We start from the raw sequence: 23,047 nt of genomic DNA on the forward strand, positions 1-23,047 counted from the left end.
TTTCATTTTATTTGGAGGTTAAAGCTTTTGAGCAGTGATTCGAGTATCATAGGATTTTAATGTAAAAATGATATGTTGATTTAGGATTAGCATTAGCTCAAAACATCTTCTTAGATTGGAGATTAAATAAGTTGTTTCCTATTTACAGACTTTATATCATATGCATAGTATTATAGGAGTGAAAGACATTCTTTTAAAGAATTCACTATAAATCAAAAATACCTTACATTATTTTAATTCTATTGTTTGATTATGATATTTTCTACATCTTGTAAATCATTTTGTATTGGTTATGGTATTTTTCTATCTCGTAAATCATGACCTTGCCATCTAAATTAATGCTTGATAAAAAAACTTTTCAATACATTTCCTCGGTTGATTCCAGATTAGTTGAAAAAATTCAACTGGTATGTAAAGCATTGTCTGAGAGAGTGATTAGAAAGTGATGATAAGATATTTCTTGCAAACTCATATTTTATTCATTACATATTTTTGCATTACTATACACTTGTAAGTTTTTAGTTCTTAGCATCAACTCATGAAGGAAACTAAATCTCTGTTACAAACTTCCAAGTTTATGGGATCAATTCATAGAAGAAACTAAAGCTCAGCTCATAAAGGAAACTAAACATATAGCATTTAACAACTTTTGCTTCATCTAGGTCTAGCATTAACCGCAATCCTTCTCTCAAATTGTACCACAAAAAATATCAAAAATAAAAAAATAAATATATTTCCAACAACAATAGAAATTAATCTCATATATATGTATATATTTTCAATTTGTAAATGAAGAAATTACATAGAAATATTTAGGTTGTGGGTCAAATCACACTAGTAATTGAGAAATTGTGTTGTAAAAATAAATATACAATATAATAGCTTAAAAAGATTATTAATGAAAATGTGAAATGATTACCCATTATAAAAAATACCAACAATAATTATTAATTACCTCATGAAGAATGCTTAATTTTTCTTTCAAGATTGAGAATTCATGTTTGAGTGCTTCCAATTGAAAGATACACCTATAGAAAAGACACAAGTGTCTCAAGATGAATTTTTGAACCAAAGTTAATTTGATCATCAATATTTGAGTAATGAAATTTCAATATATATATATATGTATTGGTGCGTATATTTGTATAAGAATATTATAGAGATGAAAAAAAACACAGAAAAATAAATGTTTTCTCACTGTTGCTTAGATTGTTCCTCAATAGGCTTAAGGAATTCACGACAAATCTGTGCCATGCGACAAACACCAATGCTAGAGTACTATAGTAACCATGATTATATATACACACACACACACACAATAATAGTTATTATGATCTATACATTAATATCATTTATATAGTTTATCCGAGGTTATATAATTGATTATCATGAAGAAGCCCCATTGATTTTGAAAATAAGTTCTCCAATCTTGTGAAAGTCCACCTCCGATTTTTCACTGAAGTTAAATAAAGAGCAAAATTATCTATACTTATATATACACACCCAATTATATATATATATATATACCCACATAATATATGAATGATTAAATGGATATAAATGAATCAAAGGGTGGAGCTGCCATGCCGAAATTCTGAAATTGGCCGAATAGGCCCTAGGTCTAATTTTGAGTTATTTGGGGACACGTGTAGGTACTGTAAGTGTGTTTCGGTTCCCGAAAAAAAATTCAGAGAATCTAGGGACAGCCCGTAGACGCAGTAAAAAAAAAACCGGTCTTAGACTCCGAATCAAGTAAGGATCTCTCACCCTATTTTCTATCACGGCATTAAAACTTAATAAATGATAAAACGGTATTTTATAAATTAATAGATATGTATAATTAATTAAGGTTTCTAATGGAGTCCGAATCTGATATATTTTCGGTCAGTTGCTGTTTTAGTTATTTTATAGTTTTAAATGCATTATGGTATCTGATCTATTTATTTTATGATTTTGAATGCATGAATCACTGTTTACTTCATTATGGCTTGATTTTGTGAATCCGATGATATGCCTGCCTTGTTGGATGCTCGTTACTGGTTTAAATATTTATGATTATGTGAGAAATAAAAAACTAAGGAAAAATAGAAAAAGTATGTGAGTTGACAAATCGATAAGTCGACAGCCTCACTAGATATCCTGGGAGATGGTGGATGGACCAGGTCCATAGGGAACCCTACCGGGAACGTTGTCTCTCATACCGGACGGGGTATGGAGACTTTAAATGTTTTGGCGCTCATACCGGATGGGGTATTGAGATTCATGGTTTTGGCGGCCATACCGAACAGGGTATGGGGACGGCCCTGGAATTAAGTTATTAAGGTGAATGGTTCACGTGTAGCAGGGACCCTATGGATCCCCATGGATACTGGTAGGCTGGTAAAAGAAAAAATTTATTGCCTGATGATTGAAATATTAAAAGTATGACATGTGTTATGTTACAGAGCGCGTATGATTTCCTAATATTATAATGTTATTGTTTTCATAAGTTGTTTTCATAAATCTCACCGAGGTAAGTGGACAATAAAGGGTTTTATTATTGATAAATGAATTTGTTATAAATTATACTCCATTGGTCGCTTTTGTTTTCCACCAATCTTTACTAGACTAGTGTAGCTCATTCCTTACTTAATCATTTCATATCAGGAGGACTTGGTTCCCGAGCCCGTTCCGCAGGAAGAAGGTGAGTAGATGCCTAAAGATTTTATAGCTTTCCTTATAGTATTCATTTCTAGTATTTACTTTAGTTAGCTTATTCTTTCATACGTTTAATACGTTTTGGTTATTGTGTAAGGAATGTTAACCATAATCTATTTTATTTCGCTTCTACACTTAGAAATTTTATATACATTTCCTTTAAATTTTTGGGGCCATTTACACAAATCTAGGTGAGCATAGACAGTGTTCTCTATAAGGTTGAAATTGGTGTTATTTAGAAGTCAGAATAGGATTGACAATGGAACAAATAAACTCTGGGAGCCGATCTAGGTGAGTAGAGACAGTGTTCTCTGTGATGCACGTGTAGGAAAGTATGAGCTACACAAACTTTAATTAGATGTTTTCTTGATTTTAGATAGATATAATGGTTAACCCTCACTAGCGAGGGATGTGAATACTGTGCTTTTATGTACTTAATTTTATTTAGAAATAGAAGGTTATTGTATTTTTCGCTGGCAATATAAGTTCTTACGGTACCCTGACTCACTATGGAGGTATGGGTTGTTACAGCTCTTATCCAATCATTTCAAATAGGAGGATTGAAGCACATAGCTCCTCCACATGATCCACTCGATGGAATAAGAGGCTTAGTGCTTAACATCTAATCTATTTTTCTCTTATTTGTTTATCAATCATATATATATTGAAGTTGTTGATTGATTTGCATTTGATTTTTGTTTAAGGATGCAGTAGAGCAGTCTCTTGTAGCAGCATATGAAATGAAAGGAGATACTGGTTGCAATCCTAATTATTTATATGATCTGCTTTCCACCTTCATGGATTAATTTGAAATCATCTTATCGGGCATGGTTAAAGCATTGTATGTGTACGTAATATATATCTCGATGTAGATTTGAGTAGTTATTAACCATATTTTATTAATTAATGGGTTTTAGTTATTTGATCTTCTTTTCTTAATTTACAGGGATAAAATATCTGATGCGGATTTTCATAAGATTTATGCATTTTACATCAAGATTAAATGAGCCTCCTCAAGGTATATAATTAATACTAATCATCACAGCTCAAAACTCTTTAATTTGAAGAATTTATATATGTTATTATTGATCTTATAATATACATTTAACATGGTGAAGGGCATGGAAATGCAGTTGATTGGTGGGCACTAGGGATATTCATATTCAAAATGTTATATGGGATGACGCTATGTAAGGAAGTTGACCAAGAGTTGCCCCTAGCGAATATTGTGGCTCGAGCACCTAAATTCCCAAAGAAACAATGGTCTCGGAGCCAGCAAAGGATTTGATCACGTGATTATTAATCAACGACCCCACCAGGCGAATGTGGTCCATAATGGGTGCAATGGCAATCAAATGACACCAATTTTTTTATGGGCTTAATTGGGCATTTTTGAGATGTAATAAAATCACCATTTGTTCCTCCTCCTGTATCTTGTTAGGACTTTGTTGCATTTGCTAGTACTATAAAGAGTTCAATAGAGTATTACTAGGAAGTAAGAAATTTATTCTTTAATTTACATGATATATGTTTTGTTATATATATCAAATTTTAATAACTAAATAGAAGTGAGATTTAAGTAATTTATATATTGGGGCAAGAAATTTTAATGAAATTCATGTTGAAAGGTTCAATATTTATAAAAATATATAATTAAGGATTTACTAGATCATTTTGTCTAGCAAACGATATAACATTTTCAATTGTTCTCAATTAATGTCTTTACTTAACTGTCTAAAAGTAATATTAATTTCTCTAACAAGTGGTATAAGAGGTAGTAACACTCTTTATAAGGCATTACTTGGATAAAACCGAAATGTATTGCATCAACATCCTAATAATAGCAAGCTGGGAAACTCATGGGTCCTTGTGTAGTGCTTTAGGACTGCTTACCTAATTTGGGATAAACAACGCTAAGGTTCAATAGTAGTTGAGGATAAGGAAGCTTTTGGCTTCTAGAGCTATTTTGAGATACCTATGATCTTACAAGATAGCTTTGCCAAAAGGTTGTGTCGAGTTTTAAAATTGCTCTCACAATCTAGACCTATCTTAAGACAACTATGAGGTTTCAAGCATGTATTAGGTTTTAATAAAGCTCTAAAACTGCGGTATTAGTCTTTTCTTTTTTCTCTTAATGTTATGTTGCACTAAGATACAAATTTGTTGTCCTAAAATTTAATTTAGTATTGATTTTGTTTTATTTAATTATATGGTAAATTTTGTAACAAGTATAAATTTTTTACTTGATGAATATTTCTCTGAGTTTAGGTTATTACTTGAGGATGTATAAGCTTTCATTTTGCATTTTGTTTCCTTTCTTAGTTGGATTCAAAAGTAGAATAAGAATAATACATAACTTAGGTAAAGATGAGTAAGGACTTCTGAAAGATAGATAATTGTTCATGAACCTCCTCAGTTTTTGTTTCACTTACTTGAGCATGATGGTTTTTATTGTTAATGAATAATGATTTTATCTTAAAAAAATAATGTTATATTGGATGCTATTGTATTGACTTCCATTGTATAAGTTTAATTAGTATTAAAAGTAACTACTACTAAATTTATAGTTCAATCAAATAATAAAATAGAAATTAATTTGAATGAATTATTTAATATTACAATAAATAAGCAAATCAAAGGATGTATATTTATTGTTTAAAATATAGTATTTGACAATCAACTATGAGAATTGACACTTCAGTGAATAATGAGAGGAGATTGATGGTGACTACAATGAAATACAACCAACACAGATAAAAGCTTTGGTATCTTGCAACAAAGTGGATCACATTTTCCTTATGTTTTAAGAAAAAGATAAACTATTTTATTTTTAATTTTTTTGTACTCCTTTTTGTTGATACAAAAGTTAAACAACTCTTTTTTTCAAGTAAAGAAATAGATAGGGTGGGCACGAAATGGACACATGAGTTCCTCTATTTGTCGCATATTACCTAGCAACATTTTAACTTTTGTGATAGTCTAAATCAACTGTTAAATTATATCGTCTATTGTATAATTTCTAATTGTAATAGGACCTTTTTTAAAGGTACGAGGTACAAATTTTACACTTGATGAATATTTTTCTAAAGTTTAGGTTTTTACTTAAGGATGTTTAAGCTTTCATTTCATATTTTGTTTCTTTTCTTCTTAGTTAGATTTAAAACTTTAATCGAATAGTATATAACTTAGCTAGAAATGTAGTAAGGACTATTGAAATATATTTATTTATTCATGAGCCTAAGTTTTTTGTTGACTTACTTGAGAAAAATGGTCTTTATTATTCATGGATGATGAATTTTTCTTTTAAAAAAAGTAAATGTTGTAATGGATGTTATTATATTGACTTACATTGCATAAACTAATACCATACTAGAAAGAAATATGTCTAATATTGTAGGTTAATCAAATAACAAAGAAGAACTTAACTTCAATGAATTATTTAACTCATACAAATGAATAAATAAAATGACGTACATTTAGTGTTTAAAATATAGTATTTGATGATTGATTAGGAGAACTGATGTTTTAATAAATTATGAGAGTGATTGATGATGACTGCAATAAGAAGCAACTAATACAAAGATAGAAGCTTTGATGTCTTATAGTAGAGGGGATCAAATTTTCTTTAGGTTTGAGTACATTAAGATGAACTATTTTATTTCTTAATTCTTATGTATTTTTTTACTGATATAAAAGTTAAATAAATTTTTTTTCTAAGTAAAGAAATGGATAGGTTGTGCATGAAATGGACAAGTTGCTTCCTTTATTTGTTGTATATTTAGTTAACGATATTTTGACTTTTAGTGACAATGTCTATCACCCACTAAAATTGTGTCGTTTATTTTCTAATTTTTAGTTGGATTTAAAAGTAACTTTCATTCCACATTTTGTTTTTCTTTTTCATAATTAGATGTAAAAGTGTAATTAGATAGTATACAACATAGCTAGAGATGTAGTAAGGACTTCTAAAAGATATAGTTCATGAATTTTAGTTTTTTTGTTCACTTGCTTAAGTAGAATGGTTTTTATCCATGATTTTTTTAAAAATGAAAAAGTAAATGTTTTATTGGATGTCATTATACTGACTTACATTGTTTACAGACTTATATAGTTTTAGAAAGAAGTACGATTAAATTTGTAATCTGTCAAATAATAATGATGATTTAACTTAAATTAATAATTTAATCTCATACAAATGAGTGAGTTAAGTAACATAAATTTACTATTTAAAATACAAAATTTAATGACTGATAAGGAAAACTGATATTTCAATGAATAATGAGAGGTGATGGGTGATGATTGTAATGAGATGCAACTAACAGAGAGAGAGAAGTTTTGGTATCTTGCAACAAAGGAGATTGAATTTTTTTAAGATTTTGACATAAAGATAAACTATTTTATTTTCGGTTTCTTTTGTATTTCTCTTTGTTAATATAAAAGCTAAATAATTTTTTTTTCAAATGGATAAGTGGCTTCCCTTATTTGTCGCAAATTTACTTCGTTGCATTTTTACGTTTAACGACAATATAAATCTGCTGGTAAAATTTTATCATCTATTGTCTAATTTTTAGCAGTAATTAATTGTTCTCAAAGGTGCCAATATAATTCCTTTTATCAGTTGAAGTGATTTATTTAGAGAAAAACCATATTTGTTTTTTACACAATATTATAATGGATTAAACAAAACTCTTTTTTAAAAAAAAAAATTTCTCATAAAATGTTTAGCAAGGTTAATCCAAACTTGGAACACAAAATTCAAAAAAATGCAAATTCATTAATGCATACAATATTGATAACCTAAATATCAATCACTAAAAATGACCTAGACTAGTAGCAATCTGTTATAAATACTAAACTCATTATAACTCTCTGCTGCTTTGGTGAGCACTGTAGATTCGAAGAAAAAAACAATCTCCCTTCTCTTGGCAAAACCATTTTTCTCTTCTCTAATCGTCTCAAAAAGGATGGATCAAAGCATTCGACGACTCAGCATGATCCACTCGATGGAACAAGAGGTTTAGTGCTTAACATCTTATCTATTTATTGATCATGTATATATATCGATATCATTGATTAATTTGGATTCAATATTTGTTAAAGGATATGGTAGATCACTTTTTTGAAATAGCATATGAAATTAAAGGTGTACCTGGTTGTAGTCCTAATTATTTCTCGGATATGCTCTCTATCTTCGTAGCTGAATCTAAAATGACCTTATCAGACATGGCTAAAGCTTTATATGTGTACATAATATATATCTTGATATAGATCTTAGTTGTTATTAACCACGTTGATTAGTTAATGAGTTTTAATTATTTGGTCTTCTTCTCTTAATTTGCAGGGACAAAGTATTTAGTGCATATTTTCCTAAGATTTGCGAACTTTACTTCAAGATAAAAGAAGCTGCCTCAAGGTATATAATTAATGCTAATCATCACAGCTCAAAACTATTTAATTTAAAGTATTTATGTGTGTCATTATTGATCTAATAATATGTATTTAATACTAAAAATTCTCAAGTATAATTTTTGTTGGTAAAAATTCATACATTTTAATAACTAAATGATATGTAATGAGATTTATAGTGTGATTTGAACTTATACTCTTATAGATAAGGATAAAAATACAAAGATATCAACCCAACAGATAAATAATTAATAATTTAATTAACCAAATATCTATTAGTAGGATATATATTTGATTGGTATATGTGTATACTTAATTAATTAATTAATTAGTTTAATAGTTGATGCATTTATTCTTTTACAAGAGATCATAAGTTCGACTGAGATTATACTTTTACGTGTGTTATCATTTGAAAGTTGCGTTGAATTGTAATTATTTTAAAAAATAATTAGCTAATTTTAATTGTACCCTTGGTGCTTGTCGATTGGCACTGAAATATGAGGAATTCATCAAAGCATCTGATGAAAAGAGTAAGGAAGGGTAAGCTTTCATAAATAATTGACGTCATAAATCGATTAACATATCTATTTATTGTGCTTTTTTAATTCTTTTAATTTCTTTTTTTAAAAAAAAAAGTGTGTAGCGGCATTAGATGCAATAAAAAATGAATTCACATTGATGAAGGAAAAAATAAAAGTCCTTCTTGAGGTAATATTTTATTTTATATATTTTGCAGAATTTTATTTTCATATATATCTTTTTCTCTTATGGATTTTGTGAAAATTTTAACTGAATTTAAATTTGTAGAATTATACAGTATGAGTTTTACTTAATTAAAAATTTGTTTTGCTGGTTGCATAATTATAGCTATTAACAATTATAATAAATTCTGACAACACAGTAGTAGTTTAAACTTGTGTTTTATTTAAGATTTACGAGTTTAAGTTTCACTGAAGATGTAAAGTTTATATTTTAATAAAAAGTAAAACTATTTTTTTAATATTAAACATTATAGATTTTGATTTTAAAATCTTTATTATTATTATTATTAATTAATAAATGGGGTATGTGCTGATATATTTGGAAACAAGCACCACGCTTCGCAGGCACAAGCGCACTCCTTTAAATTAATAGAAAGTTGGGAAACTCATGGGTCCTTGTGTAGTGCTTTAGGACTGCTTACCTAATTTGGGATAAACAATGCTAAGGTTCAAGGATAGTTGAAGATAATGAAATGTAACGGCCCTGGAAATTTAGAATGAAATATGTGTATTAATAATGTCAAATGCGAAAGCGTAATAAAAATTTTGATTAACATTCCTTACACAAAAACCAAAAACGTGCTTAAAATATAAAAGAACAAACTAAGTAAAAGAGTGATACTCGAAAATAAGAACTATAAATATAACTACGGAGTCTTATGGCGTCCCCTTCGCCGTCTTCCTGCGAAACGGGCTCGGGAACAATGTCTTCCTTATCTGAAATGGTTAAATAAGGAATGAGCTACACCAGCACAGTAAAGACATCACACTATCTCACCGCCACGGAGGTAAAGGTGGGTAGAAAATACAAAAAAGACAAATGGAGCATAATTTATAATAAACTCGTTTATTAACATAAAAACGTTTACTGTCCACTTACCTCGGTAAGATCCATAAAACAACAAATGAAAGCAATAACATTATCATCATCATGAAATCATATGAACTGTATGACATAATACTTACCACGCCTTTGCATTTCAATCATTAAACAACACATTTTCCTCATTTACCAGCCTACTAGTATCCATGGGGATCCATAGGGGTCCCGCTACCCGTGAACCCTTAACATTTATAACCTGATTCCAGAGCCATCCCCATACCCCGTCCAGTATGGGCACCAAAACCATGAACCTCAATACCCCGTCCGGTATGAGGGTGAAATGGGCCGTCCCCATACCCCGTCCGGTATGGGTGCCAAAACACATAAGGTCTCCATACCCCGTCCGGTATGAGAGACCACGTTCCCGGTAGGGTTCTCTACGGACCCAGTCCATCCACCATCTCCCAGGATATCTAGTCAGACTGTCCACATTATCCACTTATCAATTCACATAATCTTTTTGCCATTTTTCTTAGTTTCAATCATCCAAACACACACAACATGTAAACCAGTAATGGACACCAAACAAGACAACACAGTACCGGATTCATCATCATACAAACCATAATAAAAGAAACCATGATTCATACATACGAGACCATAACGTAATTACATCAAACATCATGCTGCATTTAATACTGGAAACTAAATCAAACAATAACAGACCAACACTGTATCAGACTCGGGCTCCATTGGCAACCTTAATCAATTATACATTTATAAAGTCACACAGTACAGTTTAATTATTTATTTAGTTTTAATACCGTGATAGAAAATAGGGTGAGGGGTCCTTACTTGTTTCGGGGTCTGAATACGGCTCTACAGTGCGCCTACAGGCTGTTCCTAATTTTTTCTGAATTTTTTTCTGGGAAACTGAAACGCACTACTGGTACCTGCACGTGCCCCAAAAAAATCCCAAATTAGACCTAGGGCCCTTTTCGGCCAATATCGCAATTCCGGCACGGCGGCTCTGCCGTGCTCCGGCGATGGCACCGCCGCTTGCGGCGGCGATTCACCTCGAGTTGGCTATTTTCGGCCGAATTCGGCCACACTTGTATCGGTCCCTGCGATAGAACAACCCTAGGGCCCTCGGTGGGCCGAAAAATCACGAAAAATTGAAACTTACCGGTGGCGGTGCTCTCGGGTGTGGCAGCTCCTCCGGCATGAGTAGTGTTTTGATGTTTGGCTCCGATCAACCTGTAGAGAAAAGAACGGTGATCACAGTGGTATAAAATTTGCATCAAACGGAGGCTGGGAAGGGCCTCATCGGACGCAAAAACTGAGGGGCACGGCGGTGCCGCTGGGTTTCGGCTGGGTTTTTCGATCTTTTAACCGGTGGTTTGGCCTCAGTTTGGCCATAGGCGGACTCAGCATCAAAAAACGAGCAAGGGGGAGAAAATTTACCTCGATCGGCGGTCGGAAACTTCTCCGGTGCGACGGCAGGTGACGGCGGCTGGCTCCTCCGGTGCCTGGTTCTTCTTCTCCGGGCAGCACTAGCGGCTAGGGTTTCTTTGGTTAGGTGTGGGTGGGATTATTTATACCCTTTTCCTTTTAATCTTGACCGTCCATCAAGATTAAATCTGGACCGTTCATCGCGATGCAATCTGGGCCGTCCGTGCCTGATTGAATCTGGGCCGTCCGTGTGCATGACTCTGGGCCGTCCGTGCGCACGTTTGATCTGGGCCGTCCGTGTGCGCGGGAATGGATCTGGGCCTTCCGATCGCACGCACGCGGATCGCCCACGTGGCCCGTTCCCTGGTCAGTGTTGCCTTGCCATGCAGCGCGTTCTGGTTAGCCGGGACTGCTGACCGGGCCGCTGACGTGGCGGCTGACGTGGTGCTGATGTGGCACAACTTTTCTAAATTGCGTTTTGACCCCTGGTTTCTGATTTTCTTTTTAAAAACACCCCCATAATCCAAATTTTCACCCCTTTTTCCCAAAATCAATTTCAATTAAATCCAAATAATATTTTTACCCAAATTTTATCATTGTTATTACTTTTATTTTCATTGAATTAAATTAAATTAAATTAAATAAAAAATCAAATAAATAAATAAAAAACCCAAATAAATAAATAAAATTTTTATTTTTATTTGGGTGTTACATGAAACTTTTGGCTGCTATAGTTATTTTGAGATACCTATGAGGTTATAAGATAGTATTACCAAAAGGTTGTGCAGGGTTTTAAAATAATTCTCGTGTTCTAGACCTATCTTAATACAACTATGAGGTTTCGATCATGTATTAGGTCTTAATAAAGCTCTAAAACTGCAGTGTTACATTTAAATCTTAACGTTTTAGTCTTTTCTTTTTTTAATGTTATGTCGCACTAAGATCAAAAGTTTTTGTCCTAAAATTTAATTTCTCATAGATTTTGTGTTACTTAGTTATCTGGCAAATTTTGTACCAAGTACAAATTTTATACTTGATCAATATTTCTCTGAGTTTAGGTTATTACTTGAGCATGTTTTGGCTTTCATTCTATATTTTGTTTCCTTTCTTCTCAGTTGGATTCAAAAGTATTATAAGAATAATACATAACTTAGCTAGAAATGAGTATGAACTTCTGAAAGATAGATAATTGTCCATGAACCACAATTTTTGCTTCACTTACTTGAGCATGATAAAGTATAACCTAATTTCTACGAATTATTTAATTTTATAGTAAATAAGTGAATTGAATGATGAATATTTATTGTTTAAAATATTGTATTTGATGACCAATTATGAGATCTGATGCTTCAGTAAATAATTAGAGGCGATTGATAGATACTACAATGAAATGCGACCAACACAAAGATAAAAGCTTTGGTATTTTGCAATGAAGTAGATCACATTTTCTTTAGGTTTTAAGATAAAGATGAAATATTTTATTTTTAACTTTTTTTTGTAGCCCTTTTTGTTGATACAAAAGTTAAGCAACTTTTTTTTTCAAGTAGAGAAATAAATAGGGTGGGCACAAAATGGACACATGAGTTCCTCTATTTGTTGCATATTACCTGGCAACATTTTAACATTTGTAATAGTCTAAATCAACCACTAAAATTATGTCATCTATTATTTAATTTCTACCTGTAATAGGATCCTTATTAAAGGTACCAGATACAAATTTTATACTTGATGAATATTTTTCTAAAGTTTGGGTTGTTTACTGACTTATGTAGTACTAGAAAGAAATACAACTAAATTTATAGTTTGGTCAAATAATAAGGTATGGATTAACTTGAATAAATAATTTAATCTCATACAAATGAGTAAACTAAGTAACATAAATTTACTGTTTGGAATACGGTGTTTAATGACTGATAAGGAAAACTGATACTTCAATGAATGAAGAGAGGTGATGGGTGATGACTGCAATGAGATGCAACAACATAGAGAGAGAAGTTTTAGTCTCTTGCAATAGAGGAGATTGAATTTTCTTTAGGTTTTAGAACATAAAGATAAATTATTTTATTTTTAATTTCTTTTGTACTTCTTTTTGTCATTATAAAAGTGAAATAATTTTTTAAAAAATAAAGAAATGGGCAGGTTGTGCATGAAATGGATATGTGGCTTCCTTTATTTGCTGCAAATTTGCTTTATGGCATTTTGACTTTTAGTGACAATATAAATCTGCTGGTAAAATTTTATCATCTATTGTCTAATTTTTAGCAGCAATTAACCATTCTTAAAGGTGTTAATATAATGCCTTTTATCAGTTGAAGTAATTTATTTGGAGAAAAACCATCTTTGTTGTTTATACAACATTATAAATGGATTAAATTAAACTCTTGTTTTTTTTTTCAAAAGAAAATATTTTTTCTCATAAAATTGTTGGCTAGAATAATCCAAACTGGAAAACAAAATTCAAAAATATGCAAGTTCACTAATGCATAGAATATTGATAACCTAAATATCGATCACTAGAAATGACCTAGATTATTAGCAATTTGTTATAAATTCTAAACTCATTATAACTCTCCGCTGCTTTGGTGAGCATTGTAAATTCGAAAAAAAAAAATCTCCCTTCTCTCGGTAAAACCATTTTTCTCTTCTCAAATTGTTTCTAATATAATGGATTGAAGCATGTAGCTCCTTGACATGATCCACTCGATGGAACAAGAGGTATAGTGCTTTAACATTTTATCTATTTTTTCCTTATCTATTTAGTGATCATGTATATAAATCGATATTGTTGATTGATTTGCATTCGATTTTTTTAAAAGGGTATGGTCGATCACTTTCTTGGAATAGCATACGAAATGAAAGGAGTGCCTGGTTGAGGTCCTAATTATTTCTCTAATCTACTCTCCATGTAACACCCAACCTCTACTTTTTTTTTCTTTTTATTAATTATTATTATATGAATATAATTATTATTTATGTAATTTTAAATTTAATTAAATTTAAATTAATTTATTTTAAAGGAAATAATAATAATAAAAATAATAAAAAGGGGTAAAAATTATTTAGGGGTTTAATTGAAAATAATTTTGGGGAAAAGGGGTGATAATTTGGGTTTTGGGGGTATTTTTAAAAGACAAATCAGAAAATAGGGGTCAAAATACAATTTAAAAAAGTTGTGCCACGTTAGCTACCCGGTCCGTAGCCCTGACCAACCAGGACGTGCCAAGTGGCAGTGACAATGACGCGGGTGGCCACGCGGGAGAGAGCCGCGTGGGCGATCCATGTGCGCACGATCGAACGGCTGAGATCCGTTCCCGTGCGCACAGACGACCCAGATCAAAAGCGCGCATAGACGGCCCAGATTGCATCGCGCACGGACGGTCCATATTGAATCGCGCATGGACGTCCAAGATTGAATCGCGATGAACGGCCCAGATTCACTCCCTATTTAATCGCGATCGGACAGTCCAGATTAAAAGCGATGGATGGCTCATATCAAAAGCGGATGGGTATAAATAACCCCATCCGCACCTAAACCCTAACCCTAATCGCCAGAGCCCCTCGCCGGAGAAGACAGCCCAGCCACTGGGGAGTCGACCGCCGGCACCCGCCGTCGTACCGAAGCAATTTCCAGCTACCAAAGGTGGTAAAAATTCAACCATTTGCTCAGAATTTTATTTTAAACCCAACTATAGCCAAATCAGAGCAAAAGCACAAGCCAATTGGCAGGAAAACGCTGCCAAAGCTCAGTTGCGCTGCCGCGGGGTGTTTCGATTTTTGCCTCTGATGAGGCCCTTCCTAATTCCAGTTCGATGCGATTTTTTCATCGTTGTGATCAACGTTTCCTCCTCTACAGGTTGACCGGTGCAAAACACCCAACCGCAACGTGAGCCGGAGGAGCCACCGCACCGGAGAGCCCCACCGCTGGTGAGTTTTGGCTTTCTACCTTTTTCTAGCCCACCGAGGGCCCTAAGTGTGTTTTCTCACAGGAACCGATGCAAGTTTGGCCGAATTCAACCAAAAATAGCCAACTCGAGGTGGATCACCGCCTCGAGCGGCGGCGCCATCACCGGAACACGGTGGAGCCGCCGTGTCAGAATTTTGAAATTGGCCGAGTAGGCCCTGGGTCTGATTTTTGGGTTATTTGGGACATGTGTAGGTACTGTAAACGCGTTTTATTTCCCGAAAAAAAATTCAGGGAACCTAGGGAACGCCCGTAGGCGCAGTGACAATCTATTTTTTGACGTCGAATCAAGTAAGGATCCCTCACCCTATTTCCTATCATGGAATTGGAGTTTAAATAAATGATAATACTGTATTTTGTACAAATTAACTAGATATATATAATTAATTACGGTTGCTAATAGAGTTCAAACTAGACATTATTCTTTATCGATTTCTGTTTGATTTATTTTACAGTCTAAATGCATTATGGTATAGTTTATCTATTCTATGGTTTTAAATCCATGTATCACTGCTTACTTCACTACTGTTTGATTTTGGGAATCTAAGATATGCTTGCTTTGTTGGATGGACATTTCTTGTTTATATATTTATGTTTGAGTTGGTAACGAAGACTAAGGACAAATAGGAATGAGATGTGATTTGATAAATGGATAAGATGACAACCTCACTAGATATCCTGCGAGATGGTGGACGGACCGCATTCATTGGGAACCCTACCGTGAACGTCGTCTCATACCGGACGGGGTATGGAGACTCGGTCATTTGGCGCTCATACTAGACGGGGTATGGGGACGGCCCGCTTCACCCTCATACCGGACGGGGTATTGAGGTTTATTGTTTTGGCGCTCATACTAGACGAGGTATGGGGATGGCCCTGTAATTAAGATTGTTAAGGGGAATGGTTCACGTTTAGCGGGGACCCCTATTGATCCCTATGGATACTAGTATGCTGGTGAAAACGAGAACGGTGATAATCAGTTATTGTTAATGAATACAAATTTATGATGTGTTTTATGTTACTGATTATGCATGAAATTGTGATATGTATGATGTTATTGTGTTTATAGGTTGTTTTCACAGGTGATCCAAGGGTAAAAAAAAAGGGTAAGTGGTTTTATTTTAAATAATTGAATTAGTTTAAAATTTGTGCTCCATTGGTTGTTTTCGGTTTTCTACCAATTTTTGCTTCTGTGACGATGATATAGTGTGATGTCCTTACTGGGCTAGTGTAGCTCATTCCTTACTTAACCATTTTAGATTAGGAGGACCTAGTTCCCGAGCCTAATCCACAAGAAGACGGCGAGTAGATACTAGATGCTTTATAGTTTCCTTTATTTTTCTCATTTATCGTATTTCTTTTAGAGAACTTATTCCGTGGTATTCTTTAATACTTTTAAGTTGTTGTGTAAGGGATGTTAACCTTAATCTTTGATTTTGCTTCCACAATCAAATTATTATATGTATTTTCTTTTGAATTTCCGGGGTCGTTACACTCCACCTTCGTAGTTGAATCTGAAATCATCTTATCAGACATGACTAAATCTTTGTATGTGGACATAATATATATCTCGATATATATCTAAGTAGTTATTAACCAATTTTGACTAGTTAATGGGTTTTAATTATTTGGTTCTCTTCTCTTAATTTGCAATGACAAAGTATCTGATGCTGATTTTCCTAAAATTTGTGAACTTTGCTTCAAGATTAAAGGAGCCTCCTTAAGGTTTATAATTAATACTAATAATCATAGCTCAAAACTCTTTAATTTGGAGTATTTGTGCGTGTTGTTATTGATCTTATAATATGTATTTAATAATAAAAATTCTCAAGTGCAAGTTTTGTTAGTAAAAATTCATGCAGTTTAGTCGTTAAATGATATGTCATGAGACATATAATCTGATTTGAATTCATACTCTTATAGATAAGGATAAAAGCATAAATATATCCACCCAATAGATAAATAATTAATAATTTAATTAACCAAATATATATTAGTATGATATATATATTTATTTGGTATATGTGTATACTTAGTTAATTATTTAATTAGTTTAATAGTTGATGCATTTCCTCTTTTACAAGAGATCACAAGTTTGAGTCAGATTGTACTTTCATGTATGTCATCATTTGAAAGTTACTTGTATTGTATTGCATTTACTGTATATTGCCTAATTAATCTCAAGTCAAACTATTGTTTTGTGTGTATTCTTACATGGAGATTATTTATATTGCGTTATGATTGATGTATATCACTTAATCAATATATTTACACAATTTTTATTTAAAAAAATAATTAGCTGATATTAATTGCAGCCTTGACACTTGTCAAATGGCACTAAAATGTGAGGAATTCATTAAGGCATCTGATGAAAAGAGTAAGGAAGGGTAAGCTTTCATACATAATTGACATCATAAATTGATTCACAGTCTTTATATATGCATGTAGTAAATGAATTTCATACTTATTTTTTTATTTTAGATAATACTAATATATCTCTTTATTGAGTTTTTTTATAATTTTTTAAAATTATTTTTTTAAAAAAACAAAGGTGGATAGCAGCATTGGATGCAATCGAAAATGGCTTCTTACTTACAAAGGAAAAAATAAGCATCCTTCTTGAGGTAATATTTTATTTTACATATTTTACAAAATTTTATTTTCATATATATCTTTTTCTCTTATGGATTTCATAAAAATTTTAACTGAATTTAAATTTGCTAACTTATAAAGTATGAGTTTTACTTAATTAAAAATTTGTTTTGCCAGGTCATAATTATAGCAATTAAAAATTATAATGAATTATAATAATATGGTAGTAGTTAAAATTTTTTATGTTTTATTTAAGATTTACAAGTTTAAGTTTTGCTGAAAATACAAAGTTTATATTTTAATAAAAAGTAAAACTATTTTTTTTAAATATTAAACATTGTAGATTTTGATTTTAAAATATTTATTATTATTATTCACTAAATGGGGTATGTATGGTGGTGCAGTTAAAAGCTAGAACCACCCCTCGCAAGCGCAAACGTACTCTTTGAAATGAAGGTACTCTTGCTTCTTACAACTTATTTAATTCGATTCTTATTTATTTTTTTTAATTCCTTAATATTTTAATTTGAATTGTTCTAGTAAATGGAGAATATTACTCTCGAATACCTTGTTACTGTAATAAACACAGTTTCTTTTTAAATAATTCAATTTGCTTTTAAATTAACTAAGAATAAAATAAGACTTATATTTTTCTTCAATTACTGTAACTTAACTAAAGTAATTATTATCCTTTTAATTTATAAAATTTAAGTTCAATATTTAATTTTTCACTATTTGTATTTTATCTATTTTCATCTCTTTCAATAACAATATTATAAAGTAATTATGTTTTTTTTTGGTTGGGCAGATGAGGGGATGAAAGCTTCTAAAAATCAATACCAATAAATTCTCTGCAGGTTGTAATAAGTATTACTTTTTCATGGAAAATAAATTTAAACTCTTAACTTTTTTTTTATGTTGTTGATGTCGTGATTAAGTTGAGTTTAATCTCAACGTGCCTATTATGTTTTTAGGCGAAAAAAATATTTCATGATTATTAAGTTCTCTTAGTTGAGGGAACTATAGTAGGTCAAAATCTTAACCTAACTTTTAATTTTTTGCTTTGAAACTCATACTTATTCTACAAAGATAATTACAAATTAAAAGGTATTATTCAAAAAATTTTAAATTTTGTTGCTATTGGTTGAGATGAATTGTTAATATTTAATAGTTTTATGTAAAAATCTCTTGGTGAAAAAAGATAGGAGAATTTACCTTAGACATTTACTTTCTATACAAATAGGAATTGAAGTTTGAGCATCCATTATAAGGATTGAGGTGTGCACTAGGTCAATCAGATAAGGTGAGTATAAAAAGGAGATTTTTGACATGTTAATTGTATGATACAATAAGCTTAGCTACCAATAGATCATAGATTTTATTAATTTGCACAACTAGAAAAGAAAAAGTTAGAATCTTTCAAGAAAATTTTAGAAAAAAATGAAAGTGAAAGAAAAAAGATAAAAGAGAGAGCAATAGAGAAATGTAGGAATAAGATAGGATAGAGTAGAGGAGCTAACTATTTATAAGGTAAACATAGGATGATACCATTGAAAAGGAGAAACTAGCCACTAACATCCATTAACATGGGAACATGAATTTCATGCACCAAAATGCCCCCATTAAAGCTTGTGACTATGTTCATTTATCACAATTAAGCACACACTACAATGAAGTTTTAAAGAATTTTCATAAATGATCATAAACATGGTGTTTGAATGGTTAAGATTCTTACATTTTTTTGGAAGATAACAAGTCTGTATCTTATTAAAATGTAAAATTTATCACTTTTTGGATATAATTATATGTATTAATAATGATTTGTTTATAATATTTGATTTAACAGAATCAAAAGATTTAACTTATAACTTTGTTGGTAGAGATATAGTAATGAAATTGGATTTTATCCTAAAGAGTCATGACATATCTAAATGAAAATAATATTCTGTAACGATTAGATTCTTTTATTAAAACAATTATAATAAGCGAAAAAATTCGAATTAATATTTTTCTTAAATTATTTATTAACATAAATATTAAAGAAGAAGAAATGTGTTAAAGTGAAACTCACAAAATGCCTACATATAAAGGGTGAGATTTCTTATATTTTCTCTCATTAAGTCGAAGATCTCTCGTCTTCTTATTACACACATATAAAAGACCTTTAGTTTTGATTTTGTTTTCAAAAACTCACATGAATATATATTTTTATTACAATACTAAAACAATCTCTCATGTATTTTAATAAAAAATAATGTAAGATAAAGTAGTTTAATTCCAATTCTTTTAATGAAGAAAAAAAAACATTCAGATTATAAAACCTCCACTTTAGAAACAAAGTAATGATTCTTACTTATAGATTCTTATTATCTCATATAAAAGTGTGATCATATCTCGAATTTCATTAATGAATCATGAAAATCTAAAAAGAAAACAAAACCAACTTTATCTTGGTTGGTTCACATATCAATTATTTTTTATGATTCTCATTAAAGTTCATTCCGGAAGCTTTTGAATTCCAGGCACTTGTTCTTCTCTAACCTGCTTGCATGTTGTCTTTCATGATTTATCTTAACCAAGCAAGAGAGGGAAAATTATGAGTATATCATTGTTGAGAGAACTATTGTACACAAACAAACAAGAAATATCCTCAACATAAATCATTGATCATATAAGTTGAATAAATTAATGGCAAATTGATGAAAATGGAGGGTGCATGAATTTATAGTGAGCTTACCCTCATCGCAAGATATCTCCTCCGTCTGCACATCCACTATACTTATCATTAACCATGTGATTCAGAGAAAAGAAAAAAGAGAGAGAAAAGGAAAAGCAAGTAAAAAAATGAGAGAAAATTTATATATAGAATTAAAAAATAATCAAATGAAATGAATAAATAAAATAAAAGGACAAGATGAGAAAAGAAGAGCAAGTGGAATTTTCATATAATTTCTTATTTATTCATAATAATCCACAACTATCAAAAACAAAACTAAATACAATACATACAATTGCATTATTATTGATTGTGTGGAGATATTGAAACGACACAATATTGTCTTCTCTTTTTCTAGATTTTTCTGCTCCCAAACATCACTTCGATACAAACCCACTTTTTATTTCATACAAGGTATGCATCTTTCTCTTTTATTTTCTCGTTTAGTTTTGGAGTATGTTCATTTTTAATATCACTTCATCTGGGTTTGGATTTAAGCTATGATTTTTTTTCTTGATTTGGAATCCTTGATTTATGAATGGTCCAATTAGTAGGACTTTTGTTAAGTTCTATCACAAATTGACTAGTTATTTAGATGCTTTCTGTTGTTTTTTACAAAAAAGTTGCATTGGTGCCTTGTAATCATTAGCTTTTGGCTTTTGATGAGGTTTTCTCACCTTTTGAGTACTCTTATTATATGACTTCTAGGTATTAAAAGATAATTCTTTATGGTTCCTAAAAATAACGGGGGGAAAGAGACATATTATGTATATTCGTAGCATCATTTCGTTAGTTTTCCTTGAGTGTCAAAGTTTATTTTCCTTTTTATTGTTGAATTTTTTACTTTTGGGTTGTATGTCTAATTTAGTTGAAAGTTTTCACTAAAATACTCACATTGAATCTAATGCCTTGATTTGTTTCTTTTGTTTGTTTTTTTATTTAAGGTTAATCATTCTTGAAATTGAAGTAGAAGAAGGTATTATTTCAATTGAGTCAAGAATCTCTTTGGTTCACTTTGATAAAAGAAGGGTTTGAGAATTGAGAGGGTTATAATTATTTGATTACCATTATGTATATGGGAATTTCTGAGGCAGTTATGCTACTTTTATCTAGAACTATTCCCAGTCGTTTTAGTTTTGATCCATGTTTTAGCAAATTGGATTCAAACAACAGATTATGATCTGACTCACTAGCCTACATGGATCAGCCATTATTTAAATTTATAAGTTGGTAATAGAGAGATCTTATTTGTCTACCTTTTTTTGTTGTGGTATCTCCAGTTAATCCTTTTTTTTTTCTTGAAGGCACTATTTTATTCTACCTTACTCTGTGCACGTGAAATGCTTGCTCAAGAAGATGGATCAGCTGATCTGTTTCGGCACTGAATAATTGCCTACTTGCTCTCTCATTCCACATCAGGGAGTATTATTTGATTGATTTGCGAAAACTGAAAGAGATTTATAGTTGCAAGACTGAGGAGTACTCATATGTTGCAGTTAATAAGTTCAACAATTACCCAGATCAAATTTCTCCTTGGTTGGTGGAATGGATGCCCAATAAAGGAGGTTATATAATTGGAAACTTACAACCAGCACATATAGATTTTTGATTTTTTTCTCTAAGAAACATGTGGTCTGTTGTAAGCAGTCTGACAACAGTTGATTAGTCACATGCCATACTAGATCTTATTGAAGCGAAGCAGATTTGGTAGCAAATATGCTATTCAAGATATGTTATCCTGCTCTTGAAGGTCAGGTGTGGCAAATAATCACTAGTAGTGATCCTAAGAACACATAAGAATCTACTCTCGTATTATTTATTTATGATCTATTTCTTCATTATTTTCAGCATTTCTCACTACGTTTCCTTTTCATACAGTCCTTGGTCTTACCAAAATGGTGGTTCTTGGCCAACTCTTCTATGGTAGGTTAGTTTGTTATGCTTAAATATTCTCTCTGCTGCTAATGTTTTGTTCATTGCTCCAAATAACCCTTTGTAGAAGTTATATTTAGGTATAAGTTTCTTAAGTTCACATACTTGAATCCAATAGGATATGGCACCTTGTTGATGTTTTATAAAATAAAGTAATAATGAAGGAATGTTGGCAGTGTGACTTAAGATTTTAAAAATGGACTTTTTACAACTCACTGTTGCACCCATAAAGATGAAAAGACCAGAAATCACTGCAAAATCTGTTGAAGTTGCCGAACGATACATATCAAGAGACAATTGACCTTAATACTATGACATGAAAATAGGAAAGTTCATCGGGAAGCAAGCACGATTATTCCAGACATGGTCAATTACTGGATACCTTGTGGCTAAGCTTCTACTTGCAAACCCAAGTGCAGTCAAAATTCTGATAATTAAAGAGGATTATGAGCTTGTCAATGCCTTCTCTTGCATGATAAGTGCTAACCCCAAGAGAAAGTGTGGTCGGAAGAACTCCCAAAAGACTTGCATAATATAAGATTCTTAAGCTGCTTTCACATAAGGATAGGTAACTTCAATTTATGGCTTAACTTACCTATCTGAATAACTTAAATGTATAATGGTGATGATAACAATGTTTATTTTTCATTTTATTTGGGGGTTAAAGCTTTTGAGCAGTGATTCGGGTATCATTGGATCTTAATGTA

General features: G+C 31.5%; 1 pseudogene; it reads left to right on the top strand.

The window, feature by feature from the left end:
• Positions 1 to 7,800: 7,800 nt before the first annotated feature.
• LOC148240190 (neutral/alkaline invertase 3, chloroplastic-like) lies at positions 7,801 to 22,335 on the top strand (annotated as a pseudogene).
• Positions 22,336 to 23,047: the final 712 nt, after the last annotated feature.

Source organism: Carica papaya, chromosome 9 (genome assembly GCF_054855325.1).
Source record: "Carica papaya isolate Zhongbai chromosome 9, ASM5485532v1, whole genome shotgun sequence".
NCBI lineage: Eukaryota > Viridiplantae > Streptophyta > Magnoliopsida > Brassicales > Caricaceae > Carica > Carica papaya.